The sequence below is a fragment of the Budorcas taxicolor genome, chromosome X, assembly GCF_023091745.1.
Source record: "Budorcas taxicolor isolate Tak-1 chromosome X, Takin1.1, whole genome shotgun sequence".
Taxonomy (NCBI): Eukaryota; Metazoa; Chordata; class Mammalia; order Artiodactyla; family Bovidae; genus Budorcas; species Budorcas taxicolor.
Window position 1 is genome coordinate 52,559,725 of NC_068935.1, and position 13,246 is coordinate 52,572,970.

Below are 13,246 nucleotides of genomic sequence, written 5' to 3' on the forward strand. Positions count from 1 at the left end.
AACAGTGCTATTATGGGAATTCTTTTCAGTGCCTTCGGTGTGTGTATACATGTGCTTTTGTATGGTTTTTACTCAAGAATGGAATTGCTGGACTACAGAGTATATATGTTTTCAGTTTTATTAAATGAGTCTTGTTTTCCAAAGTGCTTATGTTAATTGTGCACTTCTACCCACAGAGTATTAGAATTTTATCTTTTTCACCATGGGACATTATCAGGTTGTAAAAATTTACCATTTTACAGAAGGAATGGCGCTAAAGTCCATGGGGTCACAAAGAGTCAGACACGACGGAGAGACTGAACTGTACTGAAAAATTTAGCAGTCTGGAATGTGGATAATGATCTCATACTGTGGGTTTTTGTTGTTGTTTCTGTTGTTTAGTTTTTATTCCGTAATCATAAATTTAACATCACAATCCAGCTAAACGTGGAGGGAGATAAGGAAAATATGGAACCCAAAGAACTGCAGTGAGACCACAATGATTATAGGATATTTCGAGCAGATGTGGGTGAAGGGGTGCTCTCCTGAGCTACAAAAGGAATGGTCTGGTGGTTAAGTAGAACACAAGTCAAATTTATTAGATTTGTCCACAGTCAGTGGTGATGATCTTGCTGATCTTGCCATTCCTGGAACCAAAGCACTCCATGGCTTCTACAATATTCTTGCTGTCTTTCACCTTGCCAATGACTACATGCTTGCCATCCAACCACTCAGTCTTGGCAGTGTAGATGAAAAACTGGGAACTATTTTGTGTTGGGACCAGCATTTGCCATGGACAAGATGCCAGGACCCATATGATTCAGGATGAAATACTCATCATCAAATTTCTCCCCATAGATGGACTTGCCACCAGTGCCATTGTGGCATGTGAAGCTACTACCCTGGCACATACATCCTGGAATTATTCTGTGAAAGCAGGAAACTTTATAACCATAACCTTTCTCCCCAGTGCTCAGAGTATGAAAGTTTTCTGCTCTTTTTGTAACTTGGTCTGCAAACAGTTTAAAGGGGATGCAGCCTAAGGGCTCTCTGTGGATGGTGATGTCCAAAAACATGGTGGGTGTGAACTAGGCTGGGCAGTGCAGGAAGCTCAGAGTGGTGGTGTCTGCAAGGCTTCTGTACTGTGGTTTTAATTTATGTTTTCCTAATTACTAACAATGTTGAGCACCATTTAAAATGATCTTTGAACTGTGGAATTCCTCTCTTTTGAGGGAATTGTTCAAATAGTTTGCTCATTTTTCTGTAATGGTCTTTGTTGTCCATCTTTTTCTTATTGATTTGTAAGATTATATAATATATATATATATATATATATATATATATATATATATATTTAATTCTAATTATCCCCAATAGTTATGTTTTATAAAGTCACCATAAACACTGAATTAGCAAATGATGACCTATGCTCTTAGGAAAAATATAGGATTAGGTTCCTGTAAGTCTCTGATGACATTTTCACCATCTGAAATGCCATTTCTGTTGTATATCATCTTTGCTAATGTCCTTTTAAAACAAGCCAGTCTCATCAACATTGTAAATCTTCTCTTTCCATTATTCTTCTCCTGTATAAGACTTAGTGGATACTTTAAAAATTCTTCCATAACCTTCTGACCTACAGACCTGCCTCATTTACAAGTTCAATGTTTTTCACACATATGGCCTTTTGAAATGTGTAAGCCAATCAGTCAGCCTTTGTCAAGAAGAGTTTAACATTTTTCTAACCCTGGGTAATGTGACTGTAAATGTTTTTGGCTTTCAGCCTCACAAGAATACTGCCCACTATGCTTTCACTAATTTGTTATCATCTTATAAATACACAGACTTAGTCACTTTTCCATAGCATCATCACACACTAGAACTGTTCCTTTAGCACTTTCTTGAGCTGCCTCATGTAAAGATGGGTAAATTTCCTCTTCTTTTTTCTGGATATACCGAATTACTGACTCATTAACTTTGAACCTATGAAATAAAATGGAGTTGCTTATGTCAAGGGGTCTTAGAGCTGGGAGGCCATTACCAAGGTGAATTTTATACATGTCCCAACCAGGTGGAACCATGAACTTTAAACTGGGCCAAATCACAAACCTAGAGACACCTGCATTTGTCACAGTGAGGAATTTTATAGCCCTCTGTGGTAAGGAACCCACCTGCAATGCAGAAGACGTAAGAGACCTGGGTTTGATCCAGGGGTTGGGAAGATTCCCTGGAGAAGGGCATGACAATCCACTCCAGTATTCTTGCCTGGAGAATCCCATTGACAGAGGAGCCTGGCAGTCTACAGTCCACAGAGTTTCAAAGAGTTGGACATGACTGAAGCAACTTAGCATGCATGCAATAATCTTAGCACTTAATCATGTTGAGCCAATGCTACTGTCTGCCTCTAATTCCAATTAAAATTCTTTATAATACAAACCTCTCTTCTTTGCCTTTAAAGGATCATTTACTTCCAAGGGAGACACTGGGTTACAACCAAAATCTGTGTGCACTGATTGCAATTCTTAGATCTCAGATAAATGCTTTCTACTTGATTACTGCCTCATAATGTAGGTTTATTTAGGTTGAGAAACTCATGGCCAGCAGCCCAAGCACTGTAATTCATGCCTGAAGAAGCTTATTAATACTCATATTTTCTCTATAAGGCAAATCATAGCTTTCTTAGGAACTCTGGACAGTACTCCAGTGCTGTGCTTAGAGGCCATTTTAAACAGTAAAAACATCAAAAACAAGCAAAAAAAGGAAAAAAGATGTGGCACTAATAGACCTTGGAAAGAACAGTTGTTTACAGTATGAGAACTAACACAAGGCAGAACATTGCCTTATTTGACCTCATCTGACAGTGTCTGCATTGAGAGACTCACATTCACTACTCAGTACAGTATCACAATGACCACAAAAGCCTGTAAGTATTGATTTGGGGATTACAAATAAATTTTAGTGAACAAAGAAATTCACAAGTACCAAATCAAATAATGAGGAGGGACTGTGTATACTGATGTATGTGTGTGTGGTGAAGTCAGGGTTAAGTTTAATTTTTTAATACTTTTTCCCCTCTGTATACTTAGTTGTCTCCACACCATTTAAGAAAAAAAATGGACTTTTCCCTTACTCCCCTGCAGTGCTACTTTTGTCAAAAATCAAATATCTATTTATGCAAGGTTCTATGCATCAACTACAAATTAGCCACTTTCCATGGGCACTTGCCATCTACGTCTACAAGGATTATGTCTTTTGCCACTGCAGCTGCTGCCCTTCATTCAGGGTGGAGAGCGGAAAGGAGATGAGGTCCTCTCTGCTGAGTGGGGGTGGGGGGATTTGGGGTGTGTGTATGTATGTGTGTGTGTGTGTGTGTGGACTGGCAGGACAGGTCTTCAGATAGATATTTTCAGGAGCCAATTTTATGCATGCTAAGTTGCTTCAGTCATGTCTGACTCTTTGCGACCCCATGGCCTATAGCCCTCCACGCTCCTCTCTCCACGGGATTCTCCAGGCAAGAATATTTTCTCCAGGGGGCCTTCCCAACCGAGGGATTGGACCTGTGTCTCTTATGTCTCCTGTATTGGCAGGCAGATTCTTCACAATTAATACCACCTGGAAAGCCCCCAGATTTTATGAGTCCAATTCTTGTATTTCCTCATATCTAGAAAAGTACCAGATGCAGAAAAGTACTAAAATCCTTCATGGTGATGACTGTTCCATGTGACTAGTGAAGGCTTCAAGAAACTAGTAGAAACTTCGTGGAAAAACATGTGCTTGACTGCCTGTATTCCCCCTTCACTAAAAATAGCATATATACGGTCCTTCTCCCATACCTCTTCAGAGAAGATTCTCAGAGCTACTTGAGGTGCTAAATCTGGGCTGCACTCCTCATTTTGCCCCAATTAAAACATTAGTCAACAAAGGTCGGTCTAGTCAAGGCTATGGTTTTTCCAGTGGTCATGTATGGATGTTAGAGTTGGACTATTAAGAAAGCTGAGCACCGAAGAATTGATGCTTTTGAACTTTGGTGTTGGAGAAGACTCTTGAGAATCCCTGGGACTGCAAGGAGATCCAACCAGTCCATTCTGAAGGAGATCAGCCCTGGGATTTCTTTGGAAGGAATGATGCTAAAGCTGAAACTCCAGTACTTTGGCCACCTCATGCAAAGAGTTGACTCATTGGAAAAGACTCTGATGCTGGGAGGGATTGTGGGCAGGAGGAGAAGGGGATGACAGAGGATGAGATGGTTGGATGGTATCACCGACTCAGTGGACATGGGTTTGGGTGGACTCCGGGAGTTGGTGATGGACAGGGAGGCCTGGCGTACTGCAGTTCATGGGGTCACGAAGAGTCAGACACGACTGAGCAACTGAATTGATTGATTGAAAACTTAACTTGCAACCATCATGTTGTGCATTTTTTTAAGTTGACATATGTGACACAGTATTTATAATGAAAAATATATGTTTGATCTTTGTTCTGTTTCTGGCACAGAGCTCCTAAAACACTTGGGATTTCCTAAGTGAGGTGAGCCACAGTGGGGTGTTGGTATGTTAATGAGGTGACTTTTGGAAAGCACTTAGGAATGGCTCAGCTGGTAAAGAAACCACATGCAATGCAGCCGACCTGGGTTCGATTCGTGGGTTGGGAAGATCCCCTGGAGAAGGGAAAGGCTACCCACTCCAGTATTCTGGCCTAGAGAATTCCATGGACTGTGTAGTCCTACTGTCACAAAGAGTAGGACATGACTGAGTGACTTTCACTTCACTTTTGTGGAGAGCTCGCTAAATGTACTTCTCAATTCCAGTCATTCATCTTTATATTATTGTGTATTTTTATGAGCAGAATTATATATCATGTACATTAACGTGGGCCCTTGGTAGTGAAAGTGTGAAGTCCTAACCACTGGATCACCAGGGAGTTCCCTTAAAGCAAGTTTACCTGTAGAAATTTAGCTGAGTCTTTTTATTGTGAACATGTGATTAATTTTATGAAGTAATTTCACTCCATCTGTTTTAACTATCATGATTTTCCTCTTTTAATATGGTAATGTAGTACATTGCATTAATTAAAATTTTAAAGCAAAACAGAAACAGCATTTCTGAAATAACTCCACAATCTAATGCTATATTAATCCTTTTTTCTGTTGCTGGTATTTTATAAGGATTTTTGCATGCATATTTTTGAATGAGATTCACATGTAATTTTCCTTTCTTAGACAATTCTTGATAGAGTTTGTTAACAAGCTGATGTTAGACTCATGAGTTGCAAATCATACCTTCTTATTCTATTATTGGGAATAAGAGTTTGTGTAATGCTGGAATTATTGCTTTTTTAAATGTTTGGTAGAATTGCTAGTGAAGCTCTTTGCACCTGCAACTTTCAATGTAGGAAGATTTTCATTAACAATGCAAATCCTTTTATCACTGTAGAACTATTCAGTTTTAAATTGCTTCTGAGTTATTTCTGGTAAATTTTTTTTGTAGAAATTTATACATTGTATCAAAATTTTAAGTGTATTGGCATAAAGTTGTCCATGATATTCTGTTTTTAATATCTGAAAGGTCCATGACAATCTTTTGTTGTTCATTCTTAATGTGTTTTGGCAGACATTTATGAAATTTTTAGAATAAATGTTATTTTAAATTTTAATTAATTGTGTGATTTCTTTTATTGGAATTGGTTTCTGGCGATTTGCCTTGTTCTTTAGATTTGACTGATTGAGGATATGTTTATCTGACTCTTCATTTTCCTTGACTGTGTGTTGGTCTCTATGCATTAGACATAGCAGGCACTTCTAGTTTTCATGGACAAGGCTCCCACCAATCAGTCCTGCCAGAAGCTCTACCAGAACCTGTAATAATTCTTTTCCCCTCTCAGGGGAAAATAGGACCTTGGATTTTTCATGTGCTCACTCTGTGCTTAGCAGAGGAATGCACCTATTAGCCCAGTCTATGTGGTTTCTGCCTCTCCCAGTGCTGTTAGTTGGTGCAGGACCTATTTGAACTCCAGGAATGCTGAGATCAGTTCAGTTCATTTCAGTTGCTCAGTCATGTCTGACACTTTGCGACCCCATGGACTGCAGCACACCAGGCCTTCCTGTCCATCAGGAAATCCTGGAGCTTGTTCAAACTCATGTCCATTGAGTTGGTGATGCCATCCAACCATCTTATCCTCTGTTGTCCCCTTCTCCTCCCGCCTTCAATCTTTCCCAGCATCCAGGTCTTTTCCAACGAGTCAGTTCTTAACTTTAGGTGGCCAGAATATTGGAGTTTCAGCTCCAGCATCAGTCCTTCCAGTGAATATTCAAGACTGATTTCCTTTAGGATGGACTGGTTACATCTCCTTGCAGTGCAAGGAACTCTCAAGAGTCTTCTCCAACACCACAGTTCAAAATCATCAATTCTTCGGTGCTCAGCTTTCTTTATAGTCCAACTCTAACATCCATACATGACCACTGGAAAAACCATAGCTTTGACTAGAAGGACCTTTGTTAGCAAAGTAATGTCTCTGCTTTTTAATATGCTGTCTAGGTTTGTCATAGTTTTTCTTCCAAGGAACAAGAGTCTTTTAATTTCATGGCTGCAGTCACCAACTGCAGTGATTTTGAAGCCCCAAAATGTAAAGTCTCTCACTGTTTCCATTATTTCCCCATCTATTTGCCATGAAGTGATGGGACTGGGTGCCATGATCTTAGTTTGCTGAATGTTGAGTTTTAAGCCAAATTTTCACTCTCCTCTTTCAATTTCATCAAGAGGCTCTTTAGTTCTTTTTCACTTTCTGCCTTAAGGGCGGTGTCATCTCCATATCTGAGGTTCTTGATGTATCTCCCGGCAATCTTGATTCCAGCTTGTGCTTCATCCAGCCCGGCAGTTTGCATGATACACTCTGCACAAAAGTTAAATAAGTTAAATGGTGAAATAGATTCTAGTTTTTGGGCCTCCCTGGAAAATTTGGGGAGCTGGCTGTGAGACTGTTAATAGTCTTGGTAGGCAGGCCATATGTCCCCAAGTGGCAGGAGACAATAAATTGCAAGTGGCAGACTACTTTTTTTTTTTTTCCTTTTTTCATCTAATCCTGTGTTGTCATGGTGGCATCTGGTTCCAGGGGAACTTTATCTCAAACCTTGAGCTAACCAATGCGTTTTTCTCATGTAAATGTCTTCCTTAAGCTATGTATTTGAACTATACATTTGCCAAAAATCTGCCTTTCTCCAAGATTCATGTCAATTGTTTTATGGCTCAGGATCACTCACTTTATACCATTGCTATCTCAAAATGCATTGTGGCTGAGGGGCCTGGTGCAACTCTTTTAGTTTTGAGGCATTTCCTTTCTCTAATTCAGTTCAGTTCAGTGGCTCAGTCTTTACAACCCCATAGACACATGCCAGGCTTCCCTGTCCATCACCAACTCCCGCATCTCACTTATACTCGAGTCCATCGAGCCGGTGATGCCATCCAACCATCTTATCCTCTGTCGTTCCTTTCTCCTCCTGCATTCAATCTTTCCCAGCATGAGGGTCTTTTCCAATGAGTCAGTTCTTCGAATCAGGTGGCCAGAGTATTGGAGTTTCAACTTCAGCATCAGCTCTTCCAATGAATGTTAAGAACTGATTTCCTTGAGGCTGGACTGGTTGCATCTCCTTGCAGTCCAAGGGACTCTCAAGAGCCTTCTTCAACACCACAGTTCAAAAACATCAATTCTTCGGTGCTCAGCTTTCTTTATAATCCAACTCTCACATCCATACATGACTACTGGAAAAACCATAGCTTTGACTTGACAGACCTTTGTTGGCAAAGTAATGTCTCTGCTTTTTAATATACTGTCTAGGTTGGTCATAACTTTTCTTCCAAGGAGCAAGCGTCTTTTAATTTCATGGCTGCAGTCACCATCTGCAGTGAATTTGGAGCTCAAGAAAAGAAAGTTTTGCACTGTTTCCATTATTTCCCCATCTATTTGCCATGAAATGATGGGACTGAATTCTGAACCTGGGCTGTGCAGCAATGATGGGGGTTATGCACAGAGCTGTGGGGATTGTCTTTTATGCTAGCAAGGCTATTATTGGCTTTATGACAATTTTGCTTGATGCTATAACTTCTTGAAATTTATCATTTATTAAGACTATGCAACTTGATAAAATGATTTGTTAAATATCAAACTGTTTAATCTTGATATTAGGGGCTTCCCTGGTGGCTCAGTGGGTAAAGCATCTGCCTACAATGCGGGAGACCCAGGTTCTCTCCCTGGGTCGGGAAGATCCCCTGGAGAAGGAAATGGCAACCCACTCCAGTACTCTTGCCTGGAAATCCCTTACTGGTGAACACACAGAGGTTAGAGGGAAAGGACACCTCCAGGCTCACCTTGGAGACATGTGTAGACAGCAGGCCTCAGCACCTCTGTCTCTGAACTGACCTTCAGGTGGTGCATTTCTGTTTGGAGTTCAGAAGACCTTGAAAGATGATGGAATCTAAAATATGAGTAAACAGGAAAGTCTTCTCACCATGATACATGTAGGGGTAACAAAAAAATGTGGCACAAATTCCAATTCTAACTATTCATAATTGTGCTATCTTAGGTTTTATCTACTTTGTCACTGAAAACATGATAAAATTAAGAGAATTGAAATATTCCCAATTTTGATAGGCAAAAACTTTCAATGGCAGTTTTCTATTCACCCTCAAAATACCTAAATACCTGACATTGGTTTCCAGAAAAGTTCCCCCAACTAGCCTCTTAGGATTAAATGGATATTCTTTCAAGTTGTCAGGCCGTGGGGTAAAGAGGAATCTCAATGCTTTTTTTGTCTTTGATTTATGCAATTGAAGGTAATTTTTATTGTAAACTAATATTCCATCCACCATGTGGCATTAAAGCATTTTTCACATTAGGCTTAGTGATAAAAGATCACACTCCATAGACTTAGGCCTTTCAAAGGGAGAAAAAAAAGACTTAAAATGTTGAATATTGTAGAAAATTTCTGAATATTCAGAATTCTGGATTTTAAGAGGTCAGGTTATGGAGCAGTCATTTTCTTCAAAAAGTATGTGACAAGGATGACGTCTTATCTCTGTGCTTGACACAGAACACGTGCTTCTTCAAGGGTTGTTGAGTGGCTTAATGATCTTTGTTCTTGGCTTACCTCTGCCTAAAGAGGGCTACCCAGGTGGCATTTTAAAGATTAGCCCTCAAAATTCCCCTCTTAACTGGCTTGAGATTTGGGGTTGTTCTGTTAATTTTATTTTGCTTGTTTTGTGCTTTTTTGTTTATTTTGAATTTTGCATTGCAGATCATTAAATTTGATTATGTTTGCTCAGGAAAAAAACTCAAAAGTTTCCCTAATGCCTCTTGGTAATTCTTTTCTTCTGCTTCTTTCTCCAATTTCATCTTTAAGCATCCACTGATCTGCTTTTGGTCACCATATAGTAGTTTTTATTTTATATAACTTTATGTAAATAGATCAAATAGTATTTGCTGTTTTTGTCTGGCTTCTTTCACTTGACATAATTATTTTGAGATTCATCCACATTATTGTGTGTCTCAGTAGTTCACTCTTCTGTCTGCTGAGATTTCCCCCATAGGGATATATGAAGACCTGTGAATGAATATTTAGGTGGCTGTCATTTCAGGGCCTCAAAATGAAAAGATTAAAATATGAATATTTGGCTATTGCAAATAATTAATGACTTCTAATGTGCATGAGATTTATTTTTGTCAGAGATGAAAATGTTTCAGAATAGTGGGATGGTGTCACAAACACATAAGCTTATTAAAATCCAGTGAAGTATATACATTGTAAAAGGATGGATTTCAGGGTGTATGAATTATATGTTAAAAATGCATACTCTTTGAAATAAATATTTCACTTCCAGGTGGTTTTAAAGATAACTATTTATGTGTTCAAGAATCATGTGCAGGGGTGATCACTGCAGTGTTTCTGCTGAAATATTTGAAGCAAATAATTAGGCCTGGTTAAATATAATCCCTAAAGTGTATCTATAGTATGAATGTATACAGCATTAAAAAAGGGTAGACACTAAATTTAGTTGCCATTGATTCATCAGTTGTTATAAGCCAAGCCTATAGAAATTCATCAAAATTACCATTTTAGTGTTCTTACCAGTTTAGGGTCACAGTGATTTCTGCTCTAGGTAAGCAGATATTGCTATTGACTCTTGATTCACCTGTCTTTCTAGCCTTCTGGATGACTCTCACCTCAGTTTTCTGATGGAACCAAGAAAAAGTCATTGATTTTCAGTTTGCCCAACTCATTTTCTTGTTGCAAATACAGGAATGATGACTTCTATCTTATTCCGTTAGGGCTGCTAGGACAAAAATGCCTTAGACTAGGTGGTTTCTAAACAACAAAAATTTTATTTCTTATAGTTCTAGAGGCTGAAAGTCTGAGATAGAGTGCCAGCCTGACCAGGTTTTACAGAAGGCCCTGTTCCAGTCTGCAGACTGCTGGCTTACTAAATCTCAGTATGGTGGACAGCAGAGAGGGGAAGCTAATTCTTGTAACTCTTTTAAAGGGCACTAACCGTATTCAGAATTTTCCACAGTTTATTGTGATCCACACAGTCAAAGGCTTTGGTATAGTCAATAAAGCAGAATTAGATGTTTTTCTGGAACTCTCTTGCTTTTCCCATGATCCAGCGGATGTTGGCAATTTGATCTCTGGTTCCTCTGCCTTTTCTGAAACCAACTTAAACATCTGGAAGTTCATGGTTCACGTATTGCTGAAGCCTGGCTTGGAGAATTTTGAGCATTACTTTACTAGCATGTGAGATGAGTGCAATTGTGCGGTAGTTTGAGCATTCTTTGGCATTGCCTTTCTGTGGGAAAATTCTGAAAGAGATGGGACTAACAGAGCACCTGACCACCTCTTGAGAAATCTATATGCAGGTCAGGAAGCAACAGTTGGAACTGGACATGGAACAACAGACTGGTTCCAAATAGGAAAAGGAGTACGTCAAGGCTGTATATTGTCACCCTGCTTATTTAACTTCTTTGCAGAATACATCATGAGAAACGCTGGGCTGGAAGAAACACAAGCTGGAATCAAGATTGCTGGGAGAAATATCAATAACCTCAGATATGCAGATGACACCACCCTTATGGCAGAAAGTGAAGAGGAACTAAAAAGTCTCTTGCCGAAAGTGAAAGAGGAGAGTGAAAAAGTTGGCTTAAAGCTCAACATTCAGAAAACGAAGATCAAAGCATCTGGTCCCATCGCTTCATGGGAAATGGATGGGGAAACAGTGGAAACAGTGTCAGACTTTATTTTTTGGGGCTCCAGAATCACTGCAGATGGTGACTGCAGCCATGAAATTAAAAGATGCTTACTCCTTGGAAGAAAAGTTATGACCAACCTAGAGAGCATATTCAAAAGCAGAGACATTACTTTGCCAACAAAGGTCCGTCTAGTCAAGGCTATGTTTTTTCCAGTAGTCATGTATGGATGTGAGAGTTGGACTGTGAAGAAAGCTGAGCACCAAAGAACTGATGCTTTTGAGTTGTGGTGTTGGAGAAGACTCTTGAGAGTCCCTTGGACTGCAAGAAGATTCAACAAGTTCATTCTGAAGGAGATCAGCCCTGGGATTTCTTTGGAGGGAATTATGCTGAAGCTGAAACTCCAATACTTTGGCCACCTTATGTGAAGAGATGATTCATGGGAAAAGAGTCTGATGCTGGGAGAGTTTGGGGGCAGGAGGAGAAGGGGACGACAGAGGATGAGATGGCTGGATGGCATCACTGAATCAATGGACGTGAGTCTGAGTGAACTCCGGGAGTTGGTGATGGACAGGGAGGCTTAGTGTGCTGCGATTCGTGGGGTCACAAAAGTCAGACACGACTGAGCAACTGAACTGAACTGAACCTAACTCTTTTCATGAGGGTTCTGCCCTCATCTAATAGTAATTACATCCCAAAGGCCTCACATCATAATGTTATTACATTGGGGTATAGGATTTTAACATAAGAATTTGGAGGAGACACAAAAATTCAGTTTATAACATTCTGCCTCTGGCTTCCATAAATTCGTGTGCCACTGGCATGCAAAATATATTTATTTCCCCACTCCCAAACCCCAAAAGACTTGTTATAATATCAACTCTAAAGGCTGAAGTTCAGAGTCCTATCTAAGTATTATCTAAATCAGAACTGGGTGAGATCCAAGGTAAGATTCATCCTGAGACAAAATTCCTCTCCAATTGTCAATATATAGAAACTAAACAAGTTATGTTTCCAAAATACAATGCTGGGAATGGCAAAAGATAGTCACATTTTAAAAAGGAGAAATAGGAAAGAAGGAACAATCATGGGTCCCAAGAAGTCCAAAGTCTAGCAAGACAAACTCCATTATATCTTAAGGCTCTAGGATAATTTTCTTTGGCTTTGTTCTTTGCCCTTCAGGACCACTAGGGCAGTAGTCCTGCCTTCTGGACACTCTGGGACAATTGTTTTGCCTTTTTTGCAAGCAAAGAAATTCTTCTCCCTACTTTTGAAACTAAGGAGGGAGTCCAGATGACCTTGAATCATTTTCAGGGTCACTCTCTGTTTTTTGAAGAATAATGCACATCCTCAGCCATGTGTGGTCCTATCCTGGAAAAGCTAAGAAATTCAACAGTCGTCCTTCATTCTTTCTCATATCCTTCCCTTTCAGTGCAAAAATGTCAGACTTCCTCCTGGAGTAGCTGATGAAGTACACAGTTCATGCTGAAAGTAATTTCCCTATCAAGTGGTCACTTTGCCACAGTCTTAGTGTTCTCATTTTTTTTTTTTTTTTGCAACATGAATAGTCTGCCAAGTCAAGTAAGTTGCTCAGTTGTGTCTGACTCTTTGCACAGACTATACAGTCATGGAATTCTCCAGGCCAGAACACTGGAATGGGTAGCCTCTCCCTGCCCCAGGGGATCTTCCCAACCCAGGGAACCAACCAGGGTCTCCTGCATTACAGATTCTTTACCAGCTGAGCCACAAAGGAAGCCCAACAATACTGGAGTGGGTATGAATAGTCTGAGAATTTTCCAAATCTTTACATTTTGCTTCCATTATTAAAAATCAAAGTATAGTTGATTTACAATTTTGGGTTAGCTTCAAGAGTACAGCAAAATGATTCAATTATTTTTTCTAACTGTATTCCATTGTAGGTTATTACAAGATCAGTTCAGTTGCTCAGTTGTGTCCAACTCTTTGTGACCCCATGGACTGTAGCATGCCAGGCTTTCCTGTACATCACCAAAGCCTGGAGCCTACTGAAACTCATGTC

At 39.7% G+C, this 13,246-nt stretch overlaps 1 pseudogene; it reads right to left on the bottom strand.

Moving 5' to 3' along the window:
- Positions 1–577: 577 nt before the first annotated feature.
- On the bottom strand, positions 578–1,055 carry LOC128070078 (peptidyl-prolyl cis-trans isomerase A-like; annotated as a pseudogene).
- Between the last annotated feature and the right edge of the window lie 12,191 nt (positions 1,056–13,246).